Source organism: Protopterus annectens, chromosome 4.part1, assembly GCF_019279795.1.
Source record: "Protopterus annectens isolate FY-2018-M chromosome 4.part1, PAN1.0, whole genome shotgun sequence".
NCBI lineage: Eukaryota > Metazoa > Chordata > Ceratodontiformes > Protopteridae > Protopterus > Protopterus annectens.
In genome coordinates, this window is record NC_056734.1 from 841745450 (window position 1) to 841764054 (window position 18605).

Below are 18605 nucleotides of genomic sequence, written 5' to 3' on the forward strand. Positions count from 1 at the left end.
CTGAATGATATTCATTTTCTAGATGTCAACTTACAACGACAACCTGATCACACACTTAAAACATCTGTGCATCAAATTTCCACAATACAATACCTTACTACATGCCAACAGTCTCCATCCAAACACATCATTAAGAATATTCCAAAATCTCAGTTTCTGAGAATTAAAAGAATATGTTCCTCGGAACAGGATTTGAACATACATCACGAGGAGTTAACCAGCAGATTTTTGGCTAGAGGATATCATTGGGACACCATCAGCTCTGCCAATGGAGTAATACGCAATCCAGGGATTCATTAGTTTACAAGAACAAAGCTAGATCCAATAATTCAAACATATGTAGATTCATCACCACATATGGAAGAAATAGTCACAATCTCATCAACATTATTAATACACATTGGAACATACTGACATCTCACCCTCTTCTGGAGGGCTATTTAGAGTTATTTTTCTTATAGGAAGGGCAAAACATTAAGTTCCCATTTTTCCTACTACAAAGGAGTATCTTGGATGATAACTCTTGTATGCAGAGAACACTAACAGGGGATAAATTAGTGGGTACATATCCCTGTGGCCACTGTAGTTTTTGTGGTTATATATTCAAAACTAAAAGCTTCACAAGCAAGAACACTGGTCAGCTACATGATATTAAAATCTTTGGGAACTGCAGTTCTGACTGGATTATTTATCTAGCTACATGCACGTGCCAAGCATTCTATGTAGGTCAAACATCCAGACAATTCCGCATCAGGATATCAGAACATTTGGGAGCCATCAGGAATTGTAGACCAACCAACGCATTATACAGACACACCATTAAACATCCTACAGCCAAATTCCTTTTTTGGTTAAGGGCATTTAAAACAGGATGGCATGACATTCTTAATAAAAAGAGAAAAGATGGATAGTCAAACTCACCAGGCTCAATGACAAAATGTGATTTTTCATATATGCTTATTCATTATACTTATTATTCTCAAAGATTCCAACTTGACACTGACATATGCTTATATTGTTACCCAACATTTATTACTGACATGACTATTGCAAACCATGTACTATTGTGCTAACCTTTTTTCATTTTTATATAGCACACATCTCTTTCACAACACCAAGGTAATATTTTATCTTATTTTTCTACTAACTGACATCATTGATGGTTTGGTACAGGCTTAGATGGACAACACCATTTTTTTGTATATTTTATTTGTATGCTGCATATACATTTATTTTCATTGTAATAATTTTTCTTCCTTGACAGGAAGTGATGTCATTGCTTTCAGGGTATATAAGGAGCAGTTGTAACTACTGATGAAAGCTAAACCGGCTAGTTTCTGTGCATTAAATCTATGAATTGGAACCACTGGTGCTGGCTTTATTTTTCAGTATTGGTCTAAACGCTAGCTTGCTTCTTAACTGACCCTCTAATATACTGATTCCTAATCCCATCCATCCTAGTCACACCCAGTGCAAATCTTAACATCTTTAACTCTGCCACATCCAGCTCTGACTCCTGCCTTTTCGTCAATGCTACCGTCTCCAACCCATATAACATAGCTGGTCTCACTACCCTCTTGAAAACCTTCCCTTTCACTCTTACTTATACCCGTCTGTCAAGTCACTCCTAATACTCTAATCCACCCATTCCTCCCTGCCTATACTCTCTTCTTCACCTCTCTTCCACACTCACCATTACTCTGAACTGTTGATCCCAAGTACTTAAACTCATCCACCTTTACCAACGCTACTCCCTGCATCCTCACCATTCCTCTACCCCCCTCTCATTTACACACATATATTCTGTTTTAGCCCTGCTGACTTTCATTCCTCTCCTCTCTAAAGCATATCTCCACCTCTCCAGGGTCTCCTCAACCTGGTCCCTACTCTCACTACATATCACAATGTCATCTGCAAACATCATAGTCCACGGGGCCTCCTGTCTAATCTCATCTGTCAACCTGTCTATCACCACTGCAAATAAGAAAGGGCTCAGAGCTGATCCTTGGTGTAATCCCACCTCCACTTCAAACGTATCTGTTACTCCCACCGCAGTCCTCACCAATGTCACATTACCCTTGTACATATCCTGTACCACTCTTACTTACTTCTCTGCTACTCCCAACTTCCTCATACAATACCACAACTCCTCTCTAGGCACCCTGTCATACACTTTCACTAAGTCCACAAAGACACAATGCAACTTCTTCTGACCTTTTCTGTATTTCTCCAACGACACTCTCAGAGCAAATATTGCATCTGTAGTGCTCTTTCCTGGCATGAAACCATACTGCTGATCACTAATCATCACCTCCCTTCTTAACCTAGCTTCCACTACTCTTTCCCATAACTTCAAGCTGTGACTGATCAATTTTATCCCTCTGTAGTTACTGCAGCTCTTCACATCACCCTTATTCTTAAAGATAGGTAACAAAACACTTTTTCTCCACTCCTCAGGCATCCTCTGACTTTCCAAAATTTCATTAAACAATCTGGTTAAAAATTCCACTGCCATTTCTCCTAAGCACCTCCATGCTTCCACTTGTATGTCATCTGGGCCAACAGCCTTTCCATTCTTCATCCTTTTCGTAGCTGTCCTTACTTCCTCCTTACTAATCTGCTTTACTTCCTGATTCACTATCCCCACATCATCCAACCTTCTCTCTCTCTCATTCTCTTCATTCTTCAGCCCTTCAAAGTACTCTTTCCATCTATTCAACACACTCTCCTCACTTGTGAGTATGTTTCCCTCACTGTCCTTTATCACCCTTACCTGCTGCACATCTTTCCCAGCTCTGTCCCTCTGTCTAGCCAATCGGTACAGGTCCTTTTCTCCCTCTTTAGTGTCCAATCTCTCATACAACTCTCTATATGCCTTATCCTTAGTCTTCGCCACCTCTCTCTTTGCCATGTGCCTCATCTCTTTATACTCATGTCTACTTTCTTCATCTCTTTGACAATCCCACTTCTTCTTCGCCAGCCTCTTCCTCTGTATACTCTCCTGTACTTCCTCATTCCACCACCATGTCTCCTTGTCCTCCTTCCTCTGTCCAGATGTTACACCAAGCACCTTCCTGGCAGTCTCCCTTGCTAGCTCTGCTGTAGTTACCCAGCTATTCGGTAACTCTTCATTGCCTCCCAGTGCCTGTCTTAACTCTTCCCTGAACTCCACCTCACAATCACCCTTTTTTAACTTCCACCGTTTAATCCTTGGCACTGCTTTCACACTCCTCCTCCGCTTCTTGATCACCAACATCATCCTACAAACCACCATTCTGTGCTGCTTAAATGCACTTTCCCCAGTCACCACTTTACAGTCTCCAATTTCCTTCAGACTGGCCCTACTGTATAGGATAGAATTCACCTGTGTGCATCTTCCTCCACTCTTGTACATCACCCTATGCTTCTCCCTCTTCTTAAAATACGTATTCACCACAGCCATGTCCATCCTTTTCGCAAAATCCACAATCATCTGACCTTCTGCATTCCTCTCCTTAACACCATACCTACCCATCACTTCCTCATCCCCTCTGTTCACTTCACCAACGTGCCCATTGAAGTCCTCTCCAATCACTAGTGTCTCACCCTTGGGCACACTCACCACCACTTCATCCAACTCACTCCAAAATTTTTCTTTCTCATCCATCGCACACCCAACTTGTGGAGCATATGCACTAACAACATTCATCATTACACCATCAATTTCAAGCTTCATAAACATCACTCTATCAGACACTCTCTTCACCTCAAAAACACTCTTGGCATACTGTTCCATTAGGATAACCCCTACCCCATTTCTCCTCCCATCCACACCATGATAGAACAATTTGAACCCACCTCCTATACACCTGGCCTTACTTCCCTTCCATCTGGTCTCTTGCACGCACAATATATCAACCTTCCTACTGTCCATCATATCAGCTAGCTCTCTCCCTATACCAGTCATACTGCCAACATTCAAAGTTCCTACCCTCAGTACTACACTCCTAACCTTCCTCCTCTCTTTCTGCCTTTGGTCATGCCTTCCCCCTCCTCTTCTTCTTCGGACAACAGTAGCCCAATTTCCACCAGAACCCTGTTGGCGGTCGTTGTTAACCCGGGCCTCGACCGATCCAGTATGTAAATATGAAATGTTCTCCACATCAGTAATTTGGCAAAGGTTTTATGCCGGATGCCCTTCCTGACGCAACCCTCCCCATTTATCCGGTCTTGGGACCGGCACAAAGAAATGCACTGGCTTGTGCATCCCCAGTGGCTGGGTTATATACGCACGTGTACATATCCTTTTTATATTCTCTCTTTTCACAGATCTGTCTCAAATCTGTGATAATGCCTCTTATTCCTTGATGTTTCCTGAATCCTGCTTGCATTCCCAACATATCTAATTCCAAGTATGACTTGCTCTCCATTGTATTATCTCAAGAAGAGTCTTGCTAGCACATGTGATTGGAGCAATTGTGCAATAATTTCCATAGTCAGTCAAATTACCTTTATTAAAGACTGGTACAAACACAAATGTTTTTCAGTTAGTTAACCACACAAAATGGCAGACTGATGACAATCAAAGCATTACCTACTGCCCACTCTCCAAGCTTGGATGTCCATGATCCATTCTGGCTGGTGTGTGAGTACCAAATAAGCAATATCACTGGATGTAGGATGACATGTACAAATCACCTTTGATTTTCTTGCAATCAGCAAGTGATATTACAGCAATGAACAGGCCACTGTTGCAGTACAGTAATGCAGCCTTGTGGGTGATCTACAATTTTAACTAGGATGCTCAACTGCAGCATCAGTCCTTGACTCCATCTCAGATTTTGTTTTTTTGCAATTTAGTAAAAGACACTTACCAGGCTACATTCACAGTCTATGGATATGAGTCAAAGCCCTCCTGCAGTGGGGATTTTGTCTTCTGATATCCATAGCTTGGCGTTATGCTTCTGTACTCATGAGCATGCATGCCTTTAGTTGGCATATGTTATGTTACCATTTGACAAACTAGAAGTTCGTGCTCAGCCTGTGTACTCCCCATTTCTTTTCTAAAATACACAAAGTTTGATTCAGGATCATAGTGTTAATCCTAAGAAAGTTCTTATGCTCAGTGCCTACAACACATAAACTTTCAAAATGTTCTTGGGGCTAAGAGGCCACTATTAACTATGAGCAGGACCGACACTGCCTTTACTACTTAGGAAAGGGCCACTATTAACTATGAGCAGGGCTGACACTGCCTTTAATACTTAGGAAAGGGCCACTATTAACTATGGCCAGGGCTGACACTGCCTTTACTACTTAGGAAAGGGCCACTATTAACTATGGCCAGGGCTGATACTGCCTTTACTACTTAGGAAAGGGCCACTATTAACTATGAGCAGGGCTGACACTGCCTTTACTACTTAGGAAAGGGCCACTATTAACTATGAGCAGGACCGACACTGCCTTTACTACTTAGGAAAGGGCCACTATTAACTATGAGCAGGGCTGACACTGCCTTTAATACTTAGGAAAGGGCCACTATTAACTATGAGCAGGGCTGACACTGCCCTTACTACTCAGGAAAGGAACAGGAGTACAATAAGTAGCATTATCACAAGTGTAAAGGAGGCACAGAGAGGGTTTAGGTATTCATCACTTTGAAAAAAGATGAAAGTTGTGTAGACAGTTCAGTCTGGGAACTTCAAGGCAGACACTTTGTAACATCCTCACTTGCTGATGGGGCAAAGATCTAGTAACATGGTATTATCCAAAGCAGCCTCCTTCAAAGTCTGTCTTTGAGGAACCCTTGCACTATTTGACAGCTGGCAAGGGTTCAACTCAGAGTGCAAGAGCACACCTTTAGTGGCCGTGGGTGAATATTACTGCTAGGTTCCATGCAAGTCTGTCATGACCCAGCATTGCCTCCTGTGTATGCCTCTTTGAGTTCATGTGCCTGTTTGATACCTATTGCTTACCTGCCATTCACCTGACACACTCTTTGGGCAACCCAAGGCCACCCCTGTTGAATCTATGAGAAAGAGAAGGTCTCTGTCAGTCTCTGAATATCTGTCTCTGTATCCCTCTCTCACAGTCCCCCTCTGAAGGAGATTCTGAGGATCCAAAGGTCCTTAAATATGAGATAGACAAGGATGATGGCCTCTTACTTAACTCCATTTCTCCTACCTATAACCTGTCCTGTGGTGGAAACCTTCTGCAAATGAAGCAGAGGCTCCACTAGCCTATTGCAACTCTGCCTTATCCTTAGCAATCATTAAAACAGTGTTGAATGCAGGATGATCAATGTTATATCACATATAACAAATGAACAAATAAATGCAATTACAACAGCGATGATGAATGTTGGATCATATACAACAAATGAACAAATAAATACAATTAGAACAAAGATGATGAATGCTGGATTGTATGCAACAGACAAGTAAAATTAGAACAGTTAAAATCATTTCCTGCAAGGAACCAGCCCTGAAGGATATGCCTCTTCAGTTATCACTGAGAACATAATTCACTCCAAAACTGCCAATGTATTCCACTCTGCAAAATGAGTGTATACATTCCACTCCAAAGAATGAGAACACAGAGTGGTGGGATGCCTCTCAGCTGTCCAGGTATTTGCCTCATATTTTTGTTCTGTATCTCAGAAAATGTGTGATTTTCTGGCAAATCACTGGGATGATCTGAGGACTGAAGTCACTAAATAATGACACACATTTGAGTTTCAGACTTTATAGCCTTCAGAAAATACATGTTAATGCAAACCCAGTTAATCTTGCAACCTTCTAATTTTATAAGAGCAATATTTAAAATCTGTCAATATTTTTGGGCCTTTGTCTCCCCATTTTGTCAGGCTTTGTTCAGATTCCTCAGAATGACAATGTTATATTCCACACAGATGTAGCATATTCCCTCAGGAGGAGTTTTCCTCAGAAAGAGATAATGTTCCATTCCACACAGTGGAAGCCCATTCCATTCCTTAGAATGACAGCAAGTGCCATTCCACACTGTAGAAGCCTGTTGCATTCCTTATGATGGGATCATGTTCTTCTCTTCAGAATAAGAGCAGATTCCAGTCCTCAGAATGGAGCACATTCTAAATCTCAAAATGGGAGTGTGTCTCATTCCACAAAGTGGGAACATCTTCTTCTTCCTAGAATGGGAGCACATTTTTCTCCATAAAAAAGAATATACTCCTCAAACTAGGATCACCTTCTACTTCTCTAGAAGGACACATACTCCAGTCTTCAGAATAGGAACACATTACAGTCCATCAGCAGGGAGAATGTTCTATAACCTCAGAATGAAGGCATTTTTCAGTCTTCAGAATGGTAATATAGTTTGGTCATCAAAAGGAGAAACACATTCCAGCTCTCAGCACAGGATGACATTCCAACCCTCAGAATGGGAGAATGTACCACTGGAACCAAGGCTCAGAGAAAGCTTGTTGAGAAAGAAGAAAGTCTTTCTTTTCATCTCTCACACCTTGTGGAACTCCATCACTTACCTAATAACCTTAAACTTCACTCATTCAAGAGCAAGCTTAACACACACACACACACACACACACACACACACACACACACACACACACACACACACACACACACACACACACACTTTTTGTTTATGCGTAGAACATCAAATTATTAAGTTTATCCTTTTTGATAGCTTACCTGTGCTGTTAATTATCATTATTACAGTAATGTGTTCAGTTTGATCACAGTGTTATATTATTAGTATAAGTTGTATTATTCATAGGTTCCTAGCCATTGAGGAGCTTGACACCTTGGATTCCATACTAGAACCTAAAAGTGCCCATATAGTCATCCAGTTTGCTTTTGAAGGTATGAATTTATGGGCTGAGGTGTTTCTTAACTGTATCATTTGGACTCCTGTGCTTGTCAATTATCAAGTCTCTTAGGTACCATTATCTAACTAGACATGAGTACATGAGATTGCATTGTGATCCCACTGGCATCCTGGCAATGAGAGCATTTTTCATTAATGAACTTAGCCCCCAAACCCATTGATAATAGGATCATAGGAAGTTACTATTGGCTCTGAGGCCCTTATAAGCCTAGCCAAGAGTTTAGCCCATGTTTAGACAAATCAGAACCTGATGCCCCTCTCCAGCAGGGACATGGGTGGAATCCCAGGGATGTATTTTCTATTTCCCATCCAGTTATCCAGGTTGTGCTTAAAAAGGGGTAAAGAGGTACTCTGCTTGATGTGGAGAGGGAGTCTATTTCACAGATGGGGGAGTCTCTGGGACACAAATCTGTCCCACCAACAAGTCCTATTGATGTCACAGACCAGGTTGAGGCCGCATGTGTGGGTTACTCGAGTGGAGCTTGACTTGCGGATATGCAGCAGTTCCATCAAGGCGGGGTCCGAGATCGCCTTGTTTGCCAGACAGAGGTCACCTCTGAGGAGCCTGTATGAAACTGAGTAGAGGGATAGGACATTTAGCCTAATTGTGTATGGTAGATTTTTGAGGCCCTGGATTCTCCCGGTGAAGAACCTCTCTGGTCTCTCCAGCTGCTGCATGTGCTTTCTGAGGTACATGCCAAATGGGGCGTTGTACTCAATAATGGGCCTTATAAGGGAAGAATACAGGGATGTTATGACCTCTGTGTTCCTGGATGAGATGCTCTTACTTATGAGGTGGGCCATGTAGAAAGCTTTCCGTACCATGGAAGCAACATGGTGATCAAAAGTCAGGTTGCTATCAATCTGGATGCCCAAATCCCTCACGACTGATTGTGTTCTTAGGACATTGTTATTAATGTGATAATTTGTGGGGACATCACTCTCCCCAAAGGGGATGATGATGCAGTTTTTGGTATTCAGCTTGAGGCCATGTTTCTGGCACCAGTCATTTGTTTGGGTGAGACCCTCTTGGAAGATGTCCACGTCACTAGGGGAATTGATGACAATGCCCAGCTTGAAGTCATCTGCAAACTCGGTCAGCCATAGCCCACTAGTTTTAGCCTGCACCTCAGAAAAGTATATCCCAAATAATGTGAACACTCTCATCACTGCAAGGGTTGCCTACTCCCCCACTGCCTCTGCATGAGATCTTTTCTTCATGTGCCAGTAAGAGCTAGTATCAGTGGCTTAGGTGGCCATGCCCACATCACCCTGATCCAGCCACCCCCACTACATGGCAAGTCCTTGCTCTTCAGCTGAGTGCTGTCATTAGAATCATGGCATGAGCTGGGTGAGAACCTCCGTCCCCAGGATGGGCATACCCATGCTCCCAGCCTGTGCCAACAAGTACATGAGCCACTTTTCAGACTCAGGTCACCTGGCAGTAGTCAGGGCTTTATCCCTCTACTCCACCAGTATTAGCTAATGAGCTGAGCTTAATTGAGAAGGGGAGTTTATTCATAGGAATAGAAGTCCTTGAGGTATAAAGTTGTCACTTTTCATGGTACAGTTGATATTATTTTTTATTGAGACGTAGTGTCATCTTGTATTAATGTCAGTGGAGGTAGTATTTTAAGCAAAGATTTTCTGGCAGTAAGGGTTTTGTATTACTTGCATGTCAGTCAAAGGTCTTTTTTAAAAAAAGTGATAGACAACAAAAAAGAGAGAGAGCAACGTTAGTCATTGGCTATAAAATAACCCTTTAATTCTCAGTGTGAGCAATCTTTGTACTTCAGTAATCGCACCAAATGCATTTCAGTAGGTTAGAAAACAATCTATAACTGGGTTCCTGACATGGCCTTTAACTCTATCTAGGGTGATATGAGCAACTCCTTATACTTTGCAGATAATACCAGGTATACAGTGATGGGAGTAATATATTACAATAAGTAATATATTACAATTTCTAGTAACTAGTAATATAACTAGTTACTTTTTCAAAATAGTAACTAGTAATAGTAATATATTACTTTTTTTAGTAACTAGTAACTTAAATGTGAGTTAAGGGCGGCCACAGTGGTGCAGTGGTTAGCATTGCCGCCTCACAGCAAGAGGTTCTCTGGTTCGATCCTCGGCTGGGGTGCCTTCTGTCGCAGTCTGCATCCTCCCTGTGTCGCGGTGTGGGTTTCCCCCATCTCCCAGTCATTTCCTCCCATCCCAAAGGCAATGCCTGGCTCAGGTTGGAGTGTGCAAAGCCCTCCCTTGTGTGTGGTGTGCTGGTGGCTGAGCCCTGACGGCGGGCTGGCAACCACCGTAAAACTCACTGCCAAGTGATACCCTGTGTGGTGACCTAACCGGACTGAAGTGAAAGAAGAAGAAGAAGAAGTGACTTAAATGTGAGTTACTTGTGCTTAAACCAGTGGTTCTCAACATGAGTGATAAAGTCTCCTAAAAAGTGATGCAAAACTTCCGTGGTCCCTATATAGTATGGATCTTAATCAGATGTTAGGAGGTAATAGACACTTTGAAGTGCAAATTTGGATAAAAAATTACAACATAATGTTGGCAGAACTCATAGCACGTGATGTAGCATTCATAATAGATCGTTAGAATTAGTCTGGAGCAAAATTTACTTCATTTTTTAGCACTGCAAGAAGGTGAAAGCTAATGATGACCAGACTTCAGCCCTGCCATGGTACTGTGGGACTTTCTCTCACTAAAACACCCCCTAACAATGGGACAATTCTAGCCTGCTAGAGATCATATCCTTACCTTGCAGTATAATAAATGGCACTGGTTCTTCATACCACCATCAGTCGGAATCAAACTCATCACTCATCAGTTCAGCACCCGATGCCCCAACCCACTGCACCAAGCAGTCCTCTTCAAGTGGATCTATGATCAACCAACTTTTGTCTTCACAATATTTTATGTTCTATTTAAAATTCTTTTCAGGTTTCGATTTTTAGTTGCTGAAAATAGACAAAATGTTATAGTTTTTTATAGGTCTTGTGCTGCTGGCTGGTTTGGTTTAATTATTATGTGTGACTCTCTAGCTATAACGACTAGTCTTCTTCTTCTCCTTTTGGCTGTGCCTGTTAGGGATCAGCATGGTGGATCATCAGTCTGCAGAACAAGTGGCAGTGGAGGTTTACATTGTCTAGTTGCCGGCCCAGTGCCCAGTCTTCTTCAGAAGGCGCACACATGCACACGCGCACACACACACACACACACACACACACACACACACACACACACACACACACACACACACACACACACACACACACAAGGCCAATTCAGAATGTCTAATCCACCTCCAGCATGTCTTGGGAATGTAGGAGGAAACCAGAAGTTCCTGAGGAAACCCACTCAGACATAGGGAGTGTAGATCATAGTGTGTGTGTTGTACTTTTAAAGCCACTGTAGTTCATGGGCACATGCATAAAAAGTACTGAGCACGTGCAGAGTGCCATTTTGTGCAAGCAGCTAGAGTGAAAACATGTATGTGTGCAGCAGTCAGTCAGTTAGCTAGTTCGTTTTATGTTCTAGTCATCCATCCTGATGTTTGTGTATAATAAATATCTTAAATGAACACCCAAGCCTTGTCATCTTATTTGAATACATAAGACGTGTGACATGGTCAGAATGGGATCCGAAGTCAAAGCTTTTTAAAACCATGAGACGCACAGTCAGAAATAGAGGAATATACAAGAGTGGCTCAAACAACTTGCACACGACTCGTAAACAGGTCAGAAAATATTTCCAGGTGTTTAAACTCATTTAAATGATTTTTCCCTCAATGAATATAAACCAAAGCATTCCAAACCAATTACTAAATAAACAAAATATTCAGAATTGTGACATACTGAAAAAAGTACTTGAAATAATTACAAAAACATTTCAAACAATATCCGAATCGTACAAAATGTTCAAAAAAGAGAAAACTATTTTTTCACAATGTACTACTTTTTCGCACAAACTAAAGCTATTCAAAGTAGTGTGTGCAGTATTACAGTACAATCTTTCCAAAGACTACAGTTATTTCAAAGAGTCTGTTGTACAGCTGAATATAATTACAAGTACCTGCTGTGTGTTTGACACTTATTTGACATGGTAGAGGGATTTCACAGACCTGATCCTCTTGTGTTTGATAATAATATTGCTGAAAACTGGAGTGTGTTTGAGCAAGAATATGTTTTCATACAGGCTGCTTTTTCTGATAAAGCCGCATATACAAAATCATTTATTCTGCTCAATTTAGCTGGTTCAGAAGTGACTGAGAGCGAACATTCATTTGTGTATGCATCTGCTGTTTATGCAGAGAAGGGGGAAGACTGCCATATTGTGGTACAGGCTAAAATGTGGGAAGACTCTGAGTGCTTAAAACGTAAATTTAAAGAAATGTGCAACCCTCAAATGAATATTACAGTGGAAAGGCACTATTTTACACAAGAGATCAAAACCCTGGTGAAACTTTTGCAGTATATATAACTGACTTGAGAAACAAGTCAAAAACGTGCAGATTTGGTGATCTGAGAGATGTTGATAAAAGACAAGCTTGTGTGTGGTGTTAATGATGCAGTGAGAAAGATTTTGGTTTGAGACAGTGATTTAACTTTAAGCAAAAACACAGAGATTTGGCAGATATATGATGTTATAGAAAAGTACACAAATATACTTATGAATGATAAGAACATGCTTGCAGCTTCTTCCAGCATGAATGTTGACAGCATGCAGCACACTACGGCTGACATTTGGACCCATCAAAATCATAGTTTCTTTGGTGTCACTGCCCACTGGATTGATTGTGACACACTTCAAAGAAAGCCAGCTGCTTCGTCATGCTGCAGATTACAGGGGAGGCATACATATGATCTCATAGCATCAACTCCTGAGAGCATTCCCATCAAGTATAAGATAGATCAAAGTGTGTGTGCAACAATTATTGACAATGGCAGCAATTTTGTAAAGGCTTTCACTCTCTTCTTGGAATGTGAGAGATCTGAGACTACAATCATTCTGTCCCAAGATGAGGATGATGATGGTGAAGTAATTTACAACAGCATGACAGCCGTGCTGAGTCAGTCAGGGCAAAGCGAGAACACCTGTTCACTGCCTCCCCATCTGAGATGTGCAGTACACATTGAATCTAGTTGCCATGCAAGATGCAGAATCTGCTTGTAAAGATGCACTGTATAAAAAGATCATGTGAAGCACTATGACCAAATGCTATGCTGGTTGGAACAAAGCTAGTCACAGTACCCAAGCTGCTGAGGTGGCTCAAAATAAAAGTGTGATCTGGCATTGATTATTCCCAATCCGACATGATGGAATCCCACTTTCTACACAATGGAAAGAATTTACTTCATCGCAACTCGGGGTGAAGGCTTGCTGAATGAGATATGTGAACAGATTGGAATTTCCATCTTCAGGCCTGCAAAAATTACCTTTGTTGCTGAGTTTGTGCATAAAATGCAGCCCCTGGCAATGGCTCTGAACATCCTGCAGTCAGAGCTGAAAAGCTTCATGGGAATTCTGATCCCCACCATTATGTGGGTAAAAAACAAGTTGTCTGAAGTCAGGCGGTCTGTGAAGCTTGTTCTGCTAGTTGATGCTCTTAAAGGCATTGAGGCTTGGTTCAATCACCTTCTGGAGTGTGAAGAGCTCATTCTGGCTAGCAAAGTGCATCCACAGTTCTGGATGAACCTGCACATGGGTCATCTGAAGCTTCTGCATTAACTGCTGAAGACAGCTTCTTCAGCTTCAGAGAGTCGACGTCAGCCAATGATGTCAGCATATCTTCTTAGGTTAACATGTATCTGGCTGACCCTTCCAGAGAATTAGCTTCTCTCAACAGTTACTGTATAGTCAAGAAGACAAATGCTGACTGCAAGAAGAAATAGACTTACAGATGAACACTGAAAAGTTGCTCCTTCTTCAAGCCAACAAAAATGTGTAGTCATTGTGAATAATTATATAAAGTGATATTTTTGGTGAAGTTGTGTTAACAGCCTTGTTAGACCTATATGACATTTTCTGTAAGCATTTTTGCATCCTCAGCATTAGTTTTAGCAGATTAGCCTAATGTACATTGTTGAAAGTTTTATGGGTTGTAACTTGTTATGGGTCTTGTGTTGCTGGCTGTGTGTACTTTGGTTTAAGTATTAAATTGTGACTCTCTGACTATAAAGACTAGCCTGTGCGACTTTGTAAACTGTAAAATGCTATTCATCATTATTGTAACACTGTGTATGCAACTTTAATACACTCGTATTCATGTGCAGTAAGCATGTATTCCTCGCACACAAGTACTATGTGAGTAAATCTGAACATGAGAATTGATAAACTGTACTTCTGTAAAAGTAACTCAACAGTAACTAGTTACTTTAGTTAGTGGCTAGTAATAGTAATATATTACTTTTTTGGAAAAGTAATATGTAATAGTAAAACATTACTTTCACTTAAAAGTAACTAGTAATAGTAACTTAATATTTTTTAAAAGTAACTAGCACAACACTGCAGGTATATGTGTATCAAACAAAGGGCCATCATCTACAAAGACTACAAAGTCTTTTTAAAGACCTTTAATAATTGTCCTTCTGTATTATAGAAAGCTTCTGCTGCTTATAGTAGTGGTGGTGGGCTTTAACAAAGATAGCATAATGCATTTATTGCCATGGAAGCCATTTCTACTGTACCATTCATGTGTAATGTTAGGTGCCATTTGAAGGGAAGTGGTGTCATTGGGGTTAAGAAAAATGCTCCCAAATTTGCAGTCATCTACGTATTTGGAGATGTTGTGGTCAGTTTTGATGTATGAAAAAAATGATGTCTAAATGAAGTGGCTCTTGGGTAGAGCCCTGAGGAGCTCCTCTGGTGACTGGGGATTTAGAGGATAGGAGTACTCCTATTCTTAAGTGTCACATGTAATAATGTAGCCAGTTGTGGACCCAAGTTCCTTTATTAGTCTATCCATCCATCCATAACCCCTTTTCCCATTTTTGCACATGGTGTTGGGGTGTCACTTCAACATTGACAACTAGAGCTAAGGTTTGCACCACCGGGTGGCTAGCCCTGCTGTGGTGCCTTTATTAGTGTTACCATAAAATAAAACTACAAACACTAAAAGTGTCTCACACTTCCTAAGTAACTATCTCCTGATGCACAGACATAAAAATGCCCTTTATGATGTCTGATGCATCACATTTAACTTTGCAAGTATTCCTGCTACTTTTTTGTCTCATGATTTCTAATGTATTTTCCATTATTTTCCAGACCTTTTGCATCTAGGTTATTCTTTCTCCCTTTGTCCCAAATTAAGCAATTGATTCATTCATTAATTAGTTAATCCCATTTTACTTATATTTTCCTCAAAAGAATTTCAGAATTGCTAATAACATATCGTTAAATTAGTGTTGGAAAAATCAGAATGTTATCCTATCTAGTTCCTTGCAATTTCAGGAAAATGACTTTTTTTTGAATATTTACATATGTGCTGCTATGTAAGTTGATATAGACACAATTACAATACATTAATTACCATTGGTTTGAAGCAAGTACCAATTTCAATAGTTTACCACCCTCTACATCAAGGAAGGTTTTCATATGTCTACCCATAATTTTATCAGTGTTGAAATCCTTTTGCAAAACATATGTCAGTTTTTTCACAAATTATGGAATAAGCTTGAAAACATTGTTTGTGGTTTCCTTACACAAAATAAATACTCTTATTGGAACCTACTCAACGCTTCCATATACCTAAGGCTTTATGTGTGTTAGATTGGTAGTCACTGGTTACCTAGGAATCAAACTCTGAATTTTCTGATTTTGTAACTTGAATTTTTCATTTGGTTTTCACTGTAAAGACAAGAACCTTTGTAGCCTTAAACATGTCATCTGTATAACAGCTCATTTTTGTTTGCCAGCTTAGATCTTAATTCTAGCTTATAAATAACAGAAACAACAGAATTTTATCTGACGTCCTTTTGTTTTCCTCATTTATTACTGATTTATTTTAACTGTGGCTAGAATTTAAATCAGTGATAATTTTCCTAGCCTGTTATTTGCATCATGTGTTAAACCATGATTGCTTCTCACTCCAGTCAGAAGTCAGTGAAGTATTTCCCATGCTTTAGTAAGTAAATACCTTTATATATGTATGAACAAACTTGTCTCTGTTGTAATGCTGATTCATTAAATTCACTGCTGATTTCAGTTTACCTGGGATATTTGCTTTGTGGCAATAAGAATAATGTGAATTTAGTCAAAACAGATTTTGTCAAAGTATGTACGCTTGCATATTTCCTTTCCCCTTGGCAATACTATTTTGAACATCTGGTTTGTGACCATACTAAGTGTTATATTTCCTTCTCCCTTTGATGTTTTAAAGCTTACAAATCATCTTCTGTGCAACTAGAAAGTTTCACTCGTGTCAGTATAAAACATGTAACCCACGTGATGATTATTTTCTTATTAACAAATGGAGTCTGAAAAATTCACATTTTACCAAGAAATCTGATTATTCAGAGTTTTGTCCTCAATGGAAATGTAACAAACAAAAAACAAGTGTATTTTCTTTACTGCTTCTTCCAGAACACACAAAACATTTTGATTTACTTTTTAATATTTACAAGCTCTACATTTTCACACACCGCAGACGCTTATCAGTGAATCATATTTTTAAAGATGCCTGAATTTTTGTTACAATAACTTAACAGTCTTGTGTGCATGCATTTTTGCAGTTAAATTCGGTGGTTCAAATTGCATTGAAAAATATTAACCAGTAGAAGAAACTCATATTTCCTTTATGAAGCTTTCCTCATTAGAAAATTGTACATGAAATAAAACCTAAGGGTACGTGCATAAACCTTAGGTTGCCTCTCTCAATATGTCGGACTGGGATACAACAATACATACAGAAATACCTTGCAACACAGTCTGTGTGTGTATGTATACATGCCTGCACGGATCTACTTCACATGGCCGAAAGACCATGAAACTGAAATTGATTTAGCTGAGATGACAATACCGAAACTAAAAATGCTGGACACAGTACTTTTTCCCAGGGCAAGTAAACACTTGCCAAAAACTATATTACAACAAACCAAAATATATGAAGGCCACTTAGGTGGGGGGCTATCCCACCCCCAACTATATATACCAACTCCAGGATCGCACTACAGTGAGGAAAAGGACATATTTACCCACAGTGGGAAAGTGTTTACTTGCCCATGGGAAAAAGTACTGTGTTCGGCATTTTTAGTTTCAGTATTGTCATCTCGGCTAAATCAATTTTGGTTTTATGGTCTTTGGGCCATGTGAAGTAGACTGGCCTGCACACATTTATAATTACACATGCACAATACTGCACATGCCTTTTACAGCAAATATTAGAACGCATCAGCTTTCATGCAATATATTTTTCCTTTGTTTGGCTATCACAATAAAATGTCTTCTACACTTTGTAACTGAAGTTCTGTCATTATAACAACAGTATAACATCAGCACTAAATAAAGATTTACACTGCATTCAGGTAGATGTAAAAGAAAACAAATCTGGAATAAAACTGTCAATTTAGAAACATGCAAATTACTTTGGCTTACAGCAAACATTTTATTACATTAAAGCCAAACTGTCATTGCTATATTCAGTGTATATATCAGTATGTTTGGAATTAAAGCTTGTTTAAATATGGCTGTTTTAAAATGTCATTGCACAAAGAACCTGTGAAGAGAGAGAAAAGGTTATTAAAATAAGTTATGTTCTGTGCAAAACTTTTTTTTCCTCTTTTCTCCCATGCTCTGGAATGAAGTGCCTCCAGGGTAGTAAGGACGTCTCTGTGTCTGCATGATTCTGTACAGAGCGTTAAGGTTTATGGCTGAAAATTGGTAGATTCTGTCTTTCTGCTTTCTTCAGCAAACAGAATGCAGTCTATCTCTTACAAAAAGAAATGTAGAATGGATTATTTTATTTTTAAACTGTCCAACAACATAACCTTGCAGTTCAGTCTTAGTTTGTCTAGGAGCAGAAGCTCTAAAAAAACATTGCCAGGTAGAATACTGTCTTTTAGTATAAATTATGACATGCTGTCTTCCTTGGGAAACTCAACACAACAAGGATCATGTGAAAAACTCACTCATGTTCTACTGCTTAGAGTCTTAACCAGTTCATAACTAAACTCTATACTGCAGAAAAGTCAAACTATATTTTTTTTTGCCATTATACTGTAGCTATAATGGCAAAAAGGGTAATCTCTTTAAACGACAGCTTCTGAGCAATCTACTTTGCCTTATTATTTACTGTCTGCATGGCAGTTACAGATTACCTCTTATATTTTTTCTCTTGTTGCTCCTGCTATTTGGCAGAGATTATTTTACTGTTTCTGTGCCAGATCATACAGCATGACAGGACCCAAAAGCATTAATATATTTGATTTTTATTTTTCATCGGTGAGATGCAATTAAAAAGTGAATTTGACCACTATCCGTATGTCCTACAGAATGAAAACACTGAAATGGTGCCTGTTTTCAGTTCTGATTTATTCCATCAAAACATACTCTGTCATGGAAACTCCTGAAGTCATAGCCATAGTTATCATCAAAAGATCCCTTTGAAGACACTCCAGGCCTATTCTGTGGTTACTTGAAGAAATGGGGTCCCCTCTTTTTCTTTCCATCATTGCTTCTGCTTTCTCTACCACTTATCTGCCTTTTTTTTTGGGATAGGCAGATTAAATAAC